The sequence below is a fragment of the Fukomys damarensis genome, unplaced genomic scaffold, assembly GCF_012274545.1.
Source record: "Fukomys damarensis isolate Sample0158 unplaced genomic scaffold, DMR_v1.0_HiC HiC_scaffold_39, whole genome shotgun sequence".
Lineage (NCBI taxonomy): Eukaryota > Metazoa > Chordata > Mammalia > Rodentia > Bathyergidae > Fukomys > Fukomys damarensis.
In genome coordinates, this window is record NW_022900951.1 from 18,486,899 (window position 1) to 18,503,793 (window position 16,895).

A 16,895-nucleotide genomic window follows, 5' to 3' on the forward strand; every position below is an offset into this window, starting at 1 on the left:
GAGGATTGAACTCAGGACCTTGCACTTTTTTGGGGGGTTGTTTTTGTTTTGTTTTGTTTTGTTTTGGTACTGGGGATTGAACTCGAGTCCTTGCACTTGTAAGGCAGGCCACCGAACCGCGGAGCTAAATCCCTGGCCAGGACCTTGCACCTTTGAGGCAGGTACCATGCCACTGAGCTAAATGCCCAGCCCCACATTCTTAAATTTATATTTCAGTCAAGATGAATGCAAGTCCTAGCAGGATATGCAAATATATTTACCATTTTTCTGATAATTTACCAATGTTTTTGTTCAGTTGATTTCATTATAATCTGAGAGATATAAATTAGGGTCAGTAATAACTCCTTTGAAGGTCATTGTCAGGATAAAGTAAAATACGCGATACTTCAACTACTGGCCAATAGCTTACTCTCTATGAACGAAAGTAATTGTTTTGTTACACTTCATGTCAATTTACTTCTAGAAAAAAATATAAGGGAACAATGTTATGAGATAAAATATTTTAGTAATAAAATGTTTTTTATAAAAATGAATTAGGAAAGTGGAGTTATTACCACTTTGTTTTAGTGTAAAGAGGAATAACAGAAGCCTAAAATACTGACTTTGTTTTTTATGAGTTTGAAAAATGCATGGAATTGTTGTTTTCAAATGTGGGCATCTGTCATCTTTTCTTGAGACAAAGAACCATACAGATAACTAGTCAACTTACTACTCCCTGATGCCACCCCTCGAATAAGCCAATTTTATAAATTGGAGATGAGAGGGAGCAGGGGTGACAAGAAAGAAAGAAAAGTAATTTTTGTGTGTGTGTTAACTTAGCCTTGGAACTAAGCCAGACACTTGACATAAATCCATGAGCAGACTTTGGAATTAATCTCAATTGCTGCTACAAGTGCACAATCTTTTTTCCCCAGTCAGCTTTACTACTAACTCTTACACTTGTGCAGTAAGGTGGGTAAGGAGGCTGGGGGGATGAGGTTGAGAAAAAAGAGTCAACAAAAGGTGGTACAGCCAGACTGTCAGAGAAGGTATTCTCTAAGGCTTCCCTCTCCTCCTTCCTTCTCGTTTCACACATGCCTATGGGTGGCCTCCTTGCAGTTATCCTGAGATGGAAATAAACTGCATTGCTTATCAGCTTGGTATAAGCAGCAGTGCTGTAGCTGTCTGGGCTTCCAGGCTCTACGCATGAATTTCCAGTCCAAAGCAATTCAGATTAAAGGGTCTTCCTTTTTTATCTCTTCTCTCCCTTCTCCCTTTGCTCACAGGGAACATCATCCTGATACTATAGGCTTATTATCCCATCTGCTTTTCAAAAAGAAAACCTTAATAGCTTACTGAGGATTATAAGGCAACCACACTAATTCCACCCTTCTTAAGTGGTTTATCTATGTTGATATGGGATGTGAGTGGGGGTAGATTCTTCCATGAACACACTTTGCTTACAAAGAACTGAGGGAAAGCACAAACTGTACGTGTTTGTATATGAAAATATATGAAGCAGTGACCTCTAACTGCAACCCAAGGATAAGTACAAAATGAATGGTTTTAGATGATCTATTATTATGAATTATCAATCTTCATGTTTTCCTCTAGTAAGAAAAACACTTACAAATTGACTCTGTTTAGGATCTCTATATAATGTTCTTAAGGCATCATACATGGTACTTTTTCATGGAAATCATACATGGTTAAATATGCTCCTTTTTGAGAAAGTATACTGTATTTCTTCCTCCCATTTTACATGTGGTTTTCCTTTGCTTCTCTGTATTACTTTTCTTGTCTCTTTTCTATTCAATTTCATGTCTCCTTTTTAATGCTTCTCTTTAAACCCTTTTTATGTATTCTAAAAGGGCCCTTTTTGTCTACACAAAACACATAAACCTGTCTTCCTTTAGTTCAAGCAAAGTAGTTTCCATAGACAAACTTTTTCACATATAGAAGGCATCATAAAAGTAGCATGCTCTAAACTGAAAAGGGAAACCCTCAACATGTCAGAAGTACATCTGATGAGTTTCAGAATCTCAGGATGCTTAACTGAACCTCTCCAACTTTTAAAATTCATCAAGGTCTAATAAACATGCCATTTAAAATCCTATTAAGTAACAGTCATACATCAAACTCTACCTGCAATCTGGAATATTTAAATAGCCACAGTACTCTGGCATATATTTTCAAGCATTTCACATCCTCACCTGTGAAGTAGTAGTGGGCTTTCAAACTGAACAAAGACTCAAGCAGCAACTCAACGAATCTTTGAATGATCCCAAGGGCTGTTTGATGTGTGTCACAGAGCCTGTTTCTAGACTTTTCTGTCTCTTTTCTCTTTAGACTACTTTCCTGGCAGGGAAAGTAATGAGGCATCTAAAGGCAAGTAGCCACGGTGAAGATGTTTTCCGTCCCACACTACTTCAGCCAACCCACTCTCGGTGCGGAATGAGAGTGCTGAATATGTGGAGATTATGGCAAGAAAACACTGGAGTACTTCCAATGACTGCCTACAGTTGGAACTGCATCTTTCCTAAGTGAACTCATTCCTTGAAGCTTCGAAGTTAAATATCATTGCTCAGAGCATAAAATTTAGAGAAAGAAGGCCCTGAGTTCAAGTCAAGATTCTGGAATTCATTTGCTCTAGAACCTTGATTATATTTCTTCTCATATCCAGACCTCACATTCCTCATAAATGGAATGGTAATGATTAAAACAGCACTTGCATCCGGGAGTAGTGGTGCATGCCTGTAATCCCAGCACTCGGGAAACTGAGCCAGGAGGATCACTTCATGTTTTAGGCCAGCCTTGGCTACATAGTGAGTTCAAGGCCAACTGAACCATATAGTGAGACTCTGTCTCAAAAAAAAAGGGGGTACTTCCAGAGGTTTTATATGCACAACCCAGTAAAACCCAGTAAATATTGCGTACAAATTGTTTGACATATTTCTAGGAGGATAATAAAAGTTTAATCAATAGCATTTGCTATTTTTCTTAAAGAATTTTATTTCATATTCCTTAGAACTTCACCAAAAGGGGCAACAGGCCTTCCGTAAAAGTAGAATTAAAAAGAGTGAAAAACAAAGCTTAAAACAATACCCATCACTTCCTCACACTCTTCTAATACATTTATTAATGATGACAATGATCAAAGTAGGCAAGGTTTTGCTGCTGTGATAAATAACTCTAAATCTGAGTTATGTCACAGCCTAATGTCAGTTGGACAATTGAGTCCCCCTGACAAATCTCCTAGTAAAATCAGAGAATCCAGGCTCTTTCATCCTATAACATGGCCATCTCTGAGGCCCCTTCCAGGGGAGAAGTGTGAGCAGAGATTTTTATGGAGGAACACATATCATGAGGCCTCAGATAGTGATACATTACTTGTGCTAGCATTTTACTTGCCAGAATCAGTCATATGATGCAAATACAACTGTGAACTCAAGAAAAAGAAATAGGATAGATAAGCAGCTTATGAATCTTATGCTACTATTATGATAATTGTGAGGAGAGAACGAGGGCACATTTACGAATATCCAGTATAGCTATATTCAGACATAAATATTAGTATCTGGATAAGTGGTACTTTAATATCATTTATATGTAGTTCTAAGATTATATTTGAATTCTACAGATTAATTAAACACCTGTTACTTAATTTCAAATTCAAAACCAAGTGAGCAAATACTTAGCACTCCAAATTTACCCTTGACTCAAATTCTACAGCGCTCCATTTATCTGTTGTATAATAAATCAACCCAAAGTTTAATGGCTTCAAGTGGTAACAGTCTGTTATTTCATGATATCTGAAGATGATTATTTCAGGAAGCATGTGACTGGGTACTTGTGGCTGAGGGGCCATGTGGTTGTCTTCAGATAACGACTAGAGCTATAGTATCTGGGAACTGGATGGGAATCTTCTCCCCTTATAGTTTAGGCATTCTCAGAGCATGATGGCTTCAGGACAGTCAGACTCCTTAGAAGGTCTGAGTCCATCAAGGCTCCAGCAGAATTGCATTTTATGACTTTAGCTGGGAAATCAGGTAGTGTTACTTGTGTTGTATTCTACTGGCTACAAGTATGCCACAGGTAGTCTCAGACTCTAAGAGGGTACAATTAGGGTCTCTCTATGAGAAGAGTGGCAAGCAGACAGGAAATATTGCTGCAACCCCTTTGGAAAATATAATATGCCAAATATGTGTAATTGAGATAGTGACAATATGATTTGTGGTCCAAAATTGATTAACAGGGGTGTTATGAATAATTACATGTAGATAATAAGTGAAAATTTGGACAGTACTGCACATACCACGACATAAGTCATCCTGATAACAATGCAATGAAGCTTAAGAATTGGATTGGGCATTTCACACCTGAAAATATTACTAAAAACGCATTACTTTTAGGATCTGACTCATCAGAATTCAGAATCTTTATCTGAGATACAAATATCAGAAGGTTTTTTTTTTTCAAGAGTAATCAGAATAAAAAATGCTTTGTAATTGCTCTGTATTTTCTCTCACATTCTGTCATGGCTAGGTCACCCTTCCCTCCCACGGAGAGTCAAATATTTAAAACTGCAAGTTGAGAATATTATTAGTGACACACACAACAGAAATTTCAGTGTCTCTGAATAACAGGCACTCTAAACTCCGTGCAGCTATTCTTCTGCTTATTAATATTCCTACTCCTGCTGGCACTTTAACCCAGTGTTTCCCATAATGTGTTCCATGGAACACCAGTAATGCTTGATAGCTCAGCAAAAGTATTTTCCATAAAGAAGGCAATTTGAAATCCCTATGAATTTTATTCCTCCCTTTGGGCAGGATCACAATTCATCATATTCAAAATTCTTAGAAGTCTCATATTAAGTCCCACATATTAACCTTTGTGCTTAGTTGAATGAGGCATTTCAAGAACACATTTGGCCACAGAAACAGTTTTCTTCTTTATCAGAATAGCACCAATAACTTGTAGGATTAGTATTGCACAAAATTTACTTTGGAGAACACCGCTTAAACCTAAGCCAGAGTGTGAGTCTTTTCAACACTTATCAAGAAATTTCGAAAGATCAAATGCAACTAAATCAGTCACTTTAAATATATAAAAACTGTGAATGAGGTATTTGAACTGCTTTACTAATAGATTGATTAAGTATTTTTCAAAGTCTGTTGATTACAAGTATGAGGGCTTAGATTAATAAATTTTCCCTGTGCTAATTTTTAATGAACATGTTCCTTAGATAAATTTTATTGTTCCAAAAAGGCACTTATTAGCACCAAGTACTAATGAGGACTTACTGCAGGCTTCTTCACATTTTATGTTTTCATGTAAAAAAAAGGAATAAAGGTTTAAAGGACACTGTAGACTCTACCTTTTTCTGTACATTTACAAATGTAACAATAACCTTTAATATTAGTGTAAGCTGATGAAACTGGGCAGAATCCTGGAAGTGTACCAAGGGAGTTGACTTTTTAACACACATTGAAGAAGTAAAGAAAATGTATAACATGGAATGCTGTTGATATTTTAGACATCTAAGAAGTAAACAATTTACACATAGGGATCTAGCAAGCTATTCTTATACACCTTTAAGTACACTCATGCCAAAACCATGGCAGAAAGTCCAAGTTAACTTGAATGAATCTATTTCTTTAGATGAAAAATGATGTTAACAAGGCATAGACAATATAACATACATAGAACACCCAATATAAAGACATTAAATCATAAAATAAATAAAAGATGAAGTGTATGTTCTAATTAAAATGCTATATGTTGATCTCACTTATTATTTATGTTCAAGGTGTGATTGAAACACACAGTAAAGGTTTAAATAAAAATGTTTTATAGTAAAGGACACATTGTCATTAATCCCCCTCAAAATACTCCCATCACTTTGAACATTCTTGTACCATCATTCTTGTCACTTCTTCAAGTAGTTCTGAAAGTCATCTTTTGTGAATGTCTTTACAAAGTGTAATCAGAAATATGGTGAATACCGCTGCCAACTACCATACAACAGAAATACAGGCTTTTAAAACCATTATGCTGTGTCCTCATCTACCTTACTCACTAGATCTAGCACTATGCAACCTGGGGCTTTTCCGCAATGTCAAAATGACCAGGAAAGGTAAATGTTTTGAGTCAATTCAATACATGGAGGCAGTCACACCAGTGTAACTATAAGACATTCACTTCTCTGCTTTAGAAAGGGGCAAGAACTATGGGATAAGTGTGTTCCAAGCAAAGGAAGCATTTTGAGAGGGATTAATGGTAATGTGTCTTTTACTTTAATAAATTTATTTTAAAATAATTTAAACATTCATTGCATTTTTATCAGACCTCAGATTCTTTAACAATGTATTTATAGCACAGAGATATAAAACTATCTTGCAAAAGTTGCAACAATCAGTGAAACAAATGAATAGCATATTTATTAACAATCTTAAAGGCAACATTTTATTATAAAATATATACCATATCATAGTCATTCTGCATTGAACACTCAAGTTATCTACACATAGTTGAATCCTAGTTATGCTTTACGAAGAAGTAGTGTTGAATAAATACATTGGGAACTTATCTGATCAAGGTACATTCTTCAACTTCTGGGAGGCAGGTCAAGTTAGGGGTAAAAAATGTCTCTGGAATCAGACTGCCTGGAATTTATGCATTCATTCGTGGGCCTAACATTTGGTGAGTGCCCTTTCAAGTACTCTGGATGTCCTTATGGAGCTTACGTTCCATAGATAAGGACAGAAAATAGAGAGATAAGTGAAATATATGGGGTGTGTCAATGAACAATGTGTGCTAAGGGGAAAATGAGAAATAAAGAATAATGAAGTTCATTTTGGTATTTTTAGGTAGATTTGTCTTATAGTCTTATTGAGAAGGGGATATTTGAATAAGTATGTGAAGGTAATGAAAGAGTAAACCCTGAGCACGTATTGGGGAAGAGCATTACAGGCAGGGGAATAGCAAGTACAAAGGCCCAAAGGCAGGAATAGTTATGTAATTTTTGAGAAACTGTGAGACATTTCATGTAGCTGGAACTAAATGAAAAAAGAAAAATAGTAAATAAGGTTAAGGTTTGGGGGCAGGAAACAGATCATGTAGGAACAGGAAGGCCAGTACAAAAACTTTGGCTTTCACTCTGAGATGGATTTTAAACAGAAACACAATAGTTACTTCCTCTGATTACATGTTTTAATAGGATCATTCTAGTTTCTAGTTTGAGGCCACCATGGAAAAGAGGGAAGGGAAGTCTCAGAAAGTCCAGGTAAGAGTCCATTGCATGAAATGTGAGATGTAGTGGCTTGGACAAGGAGTCAGTGAGAAGTGGTCAGATTTTGCATATGGCTGGAGGAACATCAGTTGCAGTTTGTTGATGGTTCAGGGTGGGCTAGTAGCAAAAGGAATCAAAGACAGGAAAGTTTTGGGAAAAAGTACTTACCATTACCTAGAATGGGAAAATTATGAGAGGACGGTTCTGGTGAGGATGGTAGTGGTAGTGTGAGATCAGGAGTTTCTTTGGGACACATGAAGTTGGAAGTGCCTAATAACATCCAAATCTACTAAATGCTAATAACGTTGACAGATACCTGAGCCTAGGGGTTAGAAGAGAAATTTAAGTTGAGGATAGATGTTTGGGTTTGAAAACTGGTTCTGAACTATACTGTCTGTGTGTTCTTGGGCAGGATACTGAGCTACTCCTCTATTTCTGATCTGAGTTATTGTGAAGATTAAAGAAATGAATACCTGTAACATGCTTAGCACCATGCCTGACATGTGGTAAGCACATAATAAACATGGCTACTTTAGTATAACTTAGGGGGCATGTACATGACGTTCTTTCAGTCTGACCATGATTTTAATGTAGGGATTTATTTCTTCATCTCACAAATGTTATCATTTGATTTACTCAGGATAGAAGCTTCTGCATTACCTTTGAATATTCCTTTGCTCTTCTTTGTTGAGATGATTCTTTCTTCAATATGCCATATTTATGTGTTTTTTACTACCCATCTTTCCTGTTTCCACCATCTGACTAAAGAGGGTCCTCAAGCATGCAGCAATGCAGGTTTTTACACAACCTAAAATCCAGGGCTCCTTTCTGGGGATCATAACGGGGTTACACCACTGGGGCTCTGCTGGGGGGAGAATATATCATAAGATTTATCTGTGAATTACAGGACTTCCAAAATCCCCCACAGGAGGAAGTATGACAATTGGCTAACAACACAGGCTTTACACTCAGAAAAGTGTGTTCTAATCCAGCCCCACCTTAACATCTTAGACAATGTGTAGGATCCCTCAGTTCTCACTGAATCACAATGTTCACCACCCAAGGTTTTAATGAGAATTAAATAAAAATGGGTAAAAAGCTTTGTGCACAGTGCCCGGCACCCAGCATGTGATCACCCTCTTGCAAGGTCAGTTTGCATCCAGGCTTTTCTCCTTTTATTATCCAAATATGTATGTCTCCCTCCCATGAGACCATAGATGCATATTTTCCTGGGCACTACCAGCTCTGTGTCCATTCCTTGCTCTAAGGGTTTGGCTATACCCTATTTCTTGGAATTCATTCCTATTCACTAGCTTCTCATCCCAACTCCAGGTTAAAATAAAATCCCACTTCCCTCATGAAATTTCTCACTCCCTCTCTTAAATGAAACCTCTCCCTTATCTAAAATTTCAAGCTTCTTCTTGTTCATATCTCCTATTTCACACACATTTGCTGCCTTATCAGAAAGGTAGTAGGATATTGAGGGTATTGTGTTGTTAACCTTCAGACATGGCTATGAATATAGACCTCACTGCATTGGGCTGGGCTGCTTTGCCACGGTCAAATTATTTCATTTCTTTCCCTGTAAAATGCTGATGGACATAATTCCTATGCCTGAGACTGTTATGGAAACTAGATAGGAAAAACCTTTGCACTTTGATTGTGGTGAATGATTAATAAAACAAATATTTGTTTCCTTTTCTTTTATGCATCTTATTTCTAACTAGACTATCAGATTCTGAAAAGCAGGGTTTCTGTGTAAGGGGCACTTACTTTTATCTGTCTAAGGATCTAGTGCAATGGTTTTCAAACTATTTTGATAGTAATCCTACCTTAGACCAATCAGCAATCATATAAAATATATATCTACATATAAAAGATATATACATATATACACATTAACACATATATCAACACATACATATTCATTAAAACATTTCTTAAAATAATACTCATATTGTGTAAGAAGCAATCTGCCATAACCCGTATCTTTCTCTTTTATGCTAGTCTATTTTATTAAAAGTCCACTTTCTACCCACAAAATTGATTTCAAGACACAGTACTGGGCTTGACTGTGAATTTTAAACATTAAAAAAACACTAGAATACCACATCCTAGGCACACATATTTGTTCAATATGTGTCTGTGACATGAAAATTTTCTTCACAGTTTTTTTCTCCCAGTCTCCCTAGCAATCTCCCTACCAAACAACATCAGATAAATGAGATATGTACTTCCCACTTGGTAACTCGGACTCTGGGTCACTCTGTGTTTGAGATGTGTCCTTTTCTATAAAGCACACAAGATAAATGTGCTATGGCCACTGATGTCCCACTTAGAATTTCAGCAGGTGTCATTACACAGTGGCCTTCTGCGGGGATATGCTACTGTGCCAATGCGTACAATTACACAAATCCCTGAGCGTTCTGGGCCAGTCCTGGGGGTATTTTGTCCTCTGTACATGTACTTAGCTTTTCCTCTTAGAATAAATCACTGACTTCCTACTTCTCACCCGGTCTGCCTTAGAGCTCCTGACTGGCATGGAATAAATGTACTCTCATTTTTAACTCCAATTAAAACTAAAAACTTATCTTCTTTCTAAAAAGGGAATAAGAACAACAGAAAAGCAGTTTCACGTGGGGCCTGTGTATTCTCCACACGTCACCTTGAGTGCATGAGATTCCTTCCCAATTCCAATGACTAGACTCCAAGGAAAATCTGAGATTTTCTCCAGAGTTCATCTAAAACCGATCAATGTTTCCAAATGAAACTACTTCCTAAACCTTCTGCCTGAGGCTTTGCGAGCACAAAGTGAGAAAAAGTAATTCAGGCACGCCCACTAATCTCTCCCACACACTTTCGAGAGTTCTGCTCTTATAAAATTATAGCCCCTGGCAGGGAGGACCCTGGTACTGTACCAAAAAATGATTGGACTAACTGAAATTAAAGCAAGATGCACCTGGAAATTAACTGCTTCTTGTTGTGCAGAGATATATACAGAAAATTACTGCCCACCTGGCCAGTAGACAGAGAGGAATATCAGCGGCAGAAAGAAGCATGGGCCACAAACTGCAGATTTTTGTGTTTATTTTAAATAGTTTCACTTTGACACCAGAAATAGTAGCACAAAGTACAGAGTCTTAGAAACAGGCTCAGCTTGTATAAAACAAATTAAATAAATTTCATCATTTACATGTTTCTTGGTGTTTTATCACACATGAATAAAATGAGATTGAAAAGAAAAAGCTTTTTCTCAACATCTTGAAGACCTACAAAAATGTAATCAAACCTGAGTTGAGTGAATAAAAATATTCAGAAAAACAGATAACAAATTTTACACGTGTAAATGTGTCCTTGGGCAGAATTTAGCCTCCCTTCACTTCTGTATCTATTTCTTGCTTAGCACATAGTAGGTTTCTATCGATATTAGCTTTCCCTTGAGTGGTAAATACCTATTAATTTTTATACATTCACAGTGTATATGCTGTCAATTTTATAGCAGCACAGTTTGTTATAGCTAAAGCTTGGAAACAGCCCAATTGCCCATCATTTGGAGAATGGATAAAGAAGATGTGGGTTTTTAAAAAATATAAAATGGACTACTACTCAGCCATAAAGAATGAGAAACTAGAGACATTTATAGTTAAATGACTGTACATTGAGTCAATACTCTTAAGTGAAATAAATAGGACACATATAAATACCAAATAGCTTCTCTGGTGTGAGAAACTAAAAGTGTAAATAAGGGTCAAAATGTATAATTGATATTGTGTAATAGGAAGCAAAGGTCTAAAGGGGTAGAGAAAGTGGGAGGGCTGGGAAAGGGAAGAAGGGAAAGGAAAAATATGATAAAAGGAAAAAATAGAAACAAAGTCTTTTTAAATAGGAAAGGGTGGAGGGGCTGAAGGGAGGGCAGGGGAATGGGGAATAAGAACCAAGATACATCATATAGAAGTACAATTTCCCAATGATGAATGCAACTGTATTGTATACCCAAAATGTACCAAAAAACTTAATGAAAGAAAGAAAAGAGAATCAGGTACTCATAATTTATCAGTATAAATGAAGGCTCTAAGAGTTAATTAATTTTTAAAATCAGGGAATAGAAGAACAAAGACACCAATATTGTTTACTTCCTCAAAGACACTCCAGTTTAGTAAAGATGGTAAATATAAACAGTTAACTATAATAAGGTGTGATAACTATTCTTAATAAGAAAGATTTTTGGCAACACATAGGAAGAAAGGCATTTGGGTTAAGTCTTACTATAATAGGTGACATATTTCCCCCCCATTTGCATCATGCAGAAGTGCAAGTGTTTAACATCATAGTCTGATTTGTCACAGACACCTGAGTTCAATCTCAACTCTTCCCCTTAAAAGCACTTTACAGTCTCTAAACCTCAGTTTTCTGATCTGCATGGGAAAGAGAGATCATAGTACCCAATTCACAGGGTTATTCTCGTAACTTTATTGCTTCACTGAAAGTTGGCCTAACTTCTAACCTGTGTGTGTTGCTGGAGGGCTTTGCCTTAGCCATCAGGACTTACTTTGCATGTCCATATGGAGGCCAGAAATAATGAGAGAACATATGTCTTAGGGATGCAGGTGTCATTCGATGACTAATGGGAGTTGTGGCATAAATACCTCAGCTTTCTTGACCCTTAAGTAGGACAGGTGTGAGGCAAGAGTTTTATACAGTTTACCAGGGTCCCTTTAGATCTAAACTCTAGTCTCCCAGTTTTCACCAGCTGCCATCCCTTCCTTGGACCACGTTCCTACCCCCTACCAACACTTCCTGTCCTTTCCAAATAAATCACTAGTGCCTGAAATCTTATTTCAGGCTCTGTGTCTGAGAAAACCCAAACATTGATTATAGCACTGATCACAGCACTTGATACATGAAAAAATAGAAAGTGCTGAGTGAATTCTGAGTGCTAAAAGAGCAACACATCCTTCTGATTGGGCATCTCATACAGCCCTTAAGCAACCTCCAGGCTAGTGCTGATAAGTCAGGCACAGCACAACAGTTATACCCTTTTGGTTTTTGGTACTTGAAATTTCTAGGGCTCCATTGTAAACACATACACAAGTCTACTTGTCCACAACGTAAACTGGTAGCTTTCTACTTTGCCTTTCTTCATTTCTCATTTTGAAGACTCTTGTGGATTATATGCTGAAACAAAAAAATCTCATTACCATTTTTTGGTTTCTTAGCTAAAATTCAGGAAAACAGGTACCAACTGGACTTTTTAATCATTAACCTGTTATTATATCCATAGGAGAATTAATAAATGGAATCAAAGAGTAGCATCCTAGAACTGAAATGGACTAAAATATCAGTTACTTCTAATTACTCATTTATGAATGGAAAACATTTCTATTCATAAAGGCAAATGACATTCCTGGGCTAACATAGCCAGTGGATTTATTCTGTGACTTTTTGCTAGAACTCTGGAAGCTAGTGGAGTCAGATTTGCCAGGATACTGTTCCTTGTTCTGTTCTGTCCCTACAACCACCTCTATTGTTCTTCTATCTTTTTTTCCCCATTAAATATGATCAATCTGCGAGTGTTTCACATTTCTCTATTAGACCTGCTTTCAGAAAATGACCTCTAAACATTCAGAGTAAAAATAACTGGAAGCTACTTCCACTGTGACACATATCAAGGATATCTTTATTTTAGTAGGAATCGAATAGTTAAGCTAAACAGAATGTATGTTTTAGAAACTCAAGCAGAATCTCTTCTCAGCCTTTTGGCTAAGATCAAGTGTAGAAACTCAAGTAGACAGGTCAGTTAAGAGAGGTAAATTTGAATTTTAGTTCCATGCTCTCTCTTCTTTGAGTATTTATCCAATGTTAGGTTAATGCTCATCAGTATAACTTCTGTGAAATACTGTGGACAAGGAAACGCTTAATATAATGCAGAGAGATACCAAATAAGCATAACAATGGAATGATTGTTCCTGGGTCACTTTTGAAGTAGGAAGTGATTTTTCCCCAAAAATAGATCTTCAAGTTCCAGAAAACAGGAATCCAAGACACGTTTTTAAATATAATGAACCATTCGGTAACAAGCAGAAATACAATTTGGCGGGGGGGAAAAAAAAGGCACCGATCAGAGACACAGAAGGCCTCAGTTCCTGAACACTTAACATTTTTAAGTTTCAGTTTTCTCATCTGGAAATTGCTCAGCTTTGCCCCCCGCCATGCATGTTGCAAGGATAGCATCAAATAAAAGATGCATTCTTATCTGATCAAAAATACGGTGACCATTTAAATTCAAAAATTATAACCGTAAAAGACACACTGCCATTAATCCCTCTCACAAGAAAGTTCTTACCTCTTTCTGAAGTAGCTCTGGAAGGTATCTTTTGTGAGTGTCTTTAGTTACATTGTCAGGCTGCCTTGATTCACTGAACTGATTCAAAACATTTACCTTTAATGAGCATTTTGACTTTGAAGTACAGCCAGAAATTGCACAGAGCTAGATCTGGTAAATAATGTGGAAGGGAACACATTGGAATGTGTTCACAAGCCCACTTTTCCATTGGATGACATTTGGCAACAGCATTCACTATATACAGTATTTCAATCATACCTCATATTGTCTCTATATAAGTTGTCACAGAGGGACTATATCTGTCCTGTTTTCTGAAAATGGCTTTTAAGGGGCTTTTATGTTATATCTACAATAATGAATTATGTTTATTAAAGTTTTATTGTAGCAAATATAAAAACTCAAAACTAGGACTATATATTTGAAAAGAATGTAATTTGTGATTTGCCATCACTTTTTTGAGGTATTAGGCATTGAACCCAGGACCTTTGTACTGAGCTATATCTCTAGCCCTTTTACTTTTCATTTTGATACAGGATCTCACAAAGTTGCTACGTTGCCCAAGTTTGCATCCTTGCTGCCTCAGCTTCCCAAAGTGCTGAAATTACAAGCATGTGCCAGCACACCCAGATTACTCTTGCTCATTCTCATAGTCTAAATGGAAACTCTCCCCGATTTTGTACAGTTGGGCAAATGTTGATAGAACTACCATTTAATCACTGATGTCAGTAAATATTCTTTTCTTATAAATTTCAGATGTCTTTTTCAACATCCAGATGAAAAGGAATGGAAAATTAAAAATCCTAGAATTTCAGAAGGAGAAGGAAGCTTTATTAATCTTACTATTTATTATATGAGATATGTAATTACTGGATGACCCTTCTAAAGCCAATAATTATGTCTTATTTTGGGTTTCTCCAGAAGTAACTGAATCAAGGGAGGTGTATTCTTAAGAATATCTAGAGTATTATCTTACTGTTGAAGCTTAGCCCATTGCCAGTGCAGCAGGCTGGAATTGGTGGAATGTCATGTCTCTTGGAAGCTACCGTCAAACAGCGAGGCTATAGAAACTCCAGCTCCCTTGCCCTAAATGGGAGAACGCTGAGTCACATTCTCACCACTGTTTCCCACAGGTTCCCCCATAGAATTAAGTTCCAGTCTTCCACAGTGGGAGTTGGAAGTTGGAGTGTTGTACCCTGACCTAGTAAGAATGAGGAAATATGGACAGTGTAATGATAGCATCTGTTACACACTATGAAATGGCTGAACCAGGACTTAAATTTAGGTCTTTAGATATTTAGTCCAGGGAAGGTCCACTCCATCACACACTGCCTTGCATTACACTTCACTCCCACTTCCTACTAACCATGTTAGGTTCTATGTAAAATTCTTGGAAGAGCGCAGAGAATAAATAATTTCCCAAAACAGTACACACTGAAAATATGGAGTGACGGTTATGCATTGGTATGAGCTGGGTGTTTTAAAGCATTTATTTTCAAAAGTGACACTAGGTCAGTCACACTTTGGGAGAATTTATCACTTAATTGCAATAAACAAGGTGTTGATTGCTTTTTTGATGAATGACAGTTTTTTTTTCTTTCTTTCAGAGAATGCTATGCCTATGCAAGAATAAACTTCTTCCAGTACTTCAAAGGTACTCACAAAATATTTCTGCCAATCTCAATGTGCTTGCTACTGGGATTGGCAACCCCAAAGGCAGCATCCCCAATCCTTACTTCACCACTGCTTATAAAGGAAATTTATCACCTATATTCTGTAAAGAAATAGTACAGACCTGTGATTCACATCATCTTACCACATACGTTTAAATCAGAAGTAATTTTTCTGTAGGGATTGTAAATGACATAGCAACTCAAGATTGTTATAGTTGAATATCATGAAAGCAGGTCTTGCAGCAAGCTAACAAAGGGGATGAAATAATAAAAATAATAAAATGAGAGGGAATTGTTTAACTATCATATTTAATAATATCAATCTCTCTGTAATGAGCACTGTGGTATTGCTTATTAGTTATCCAGGAAAAATCAGGGTATCTTTATGGGTATAAATTCCCCTCCTAAACTAAGTTAAGAGTAAACATATGACTTGAAGTAATTTATAACCATCCCAGTACAAAGGCATGGCCTCTAGCCTCTCTCCAAGCTGTGCAAAGTGAAAACTGTTTCATGGTTAGAGAAGCTCTGCTCACCAGCTGCTAGTGGCCCAAGCACATCCTGGCTTCATCCCCTTCTGATAAGTTCATGAAGCCACATAGAAACAATCTTGCAGATAAAATTTATACCTCACCCACTTTCTACCTCTACCAGAAGTCCAGGAAGATGTTTACTCTCGAAGAGAGCAGGTATTAATGGTTCCTGCTCCTCACCAAGTGTAGGACATGAGATTTACTTGGCAAAAAAATATTGTATTATCATTCAAGAGCTAAACAATAGAGACATAAAATCCTGGAATAGATACTTGCACCACTTTTAATATAAAACTAAACCGATCTTATAAACAAATGTTAAAGCAAAGTTTATCCCTTCAAAAATTCTTTCTATTGCTGCAAATTCAATTAGTACTTACTTTGTATGAGTAAATAACCTTTCTGTCAATTAGGACCCCAACTTTTCTAATTCTTCAATTGTAAACTGCTGATTCCATGTCAAATGATACTGTGGAGTCTCTGTGAAAGACAGGAAAAAGAGTTCGAAATAGGGTGCCCCGTCACACAAATCCAGGTGACTTTCTCTTTAGCTTTGACAGCACCAGTAGTTGAGAGTGCGCATCCCATAAAAGAAGAGAGAGATCACTGAATTTAAACTCTGCTGCCCTGGGGACTGTTTTCTGCTTAACAAGATGCTTTGGAATTGGCAAAAAGTAAAATAAAGCATTTTCAATTCTGAGGCTGTTCTACGTGGGCAAAGTGAAGGCACGAAGTGGCACAATTGTATATGAATAATTCAGATGACCTAGATTATGTTACCTGCTAACTTTCAGGTACTCTTTAGCTGAGTAACCAAATCTGTTTCCAGAATTCCTTCAAATTTAATGTATCTATTATTTTTCAGCCCCAGTTCAGACTTTTGAAGTAGACATATTAATATCCCCCGACACCCAAAAAATATATATCCATTTGTTTGAGTAAATTTTGTTACCAGAGCCAGGTAATTCTCCCATTTACCACCCATTCTCTTGGTTATCATCACTGACCTGCATCTTAGGGAAGTAAAAATATAGGAGTAATCCATTATTTCTTCCTTAAAATTGTAGATTCACGTC

At 36.9% G+C, this 16,895-nt stretch overlaps 1 pseudogene; it reads left to right on the forward strand.

Annotated features, from left to right (window-relative positions):
- The first annotated feature begins 13,013 nt into the window (after window positions 1-13,013).
- Window positions 13,014-13,185, forward strand: LOC117284903 (annotated as a pseudogene).
- The last annotated feature ends 3,710 nt before the right edge of the window (window positions 13,186-16,895 follow it).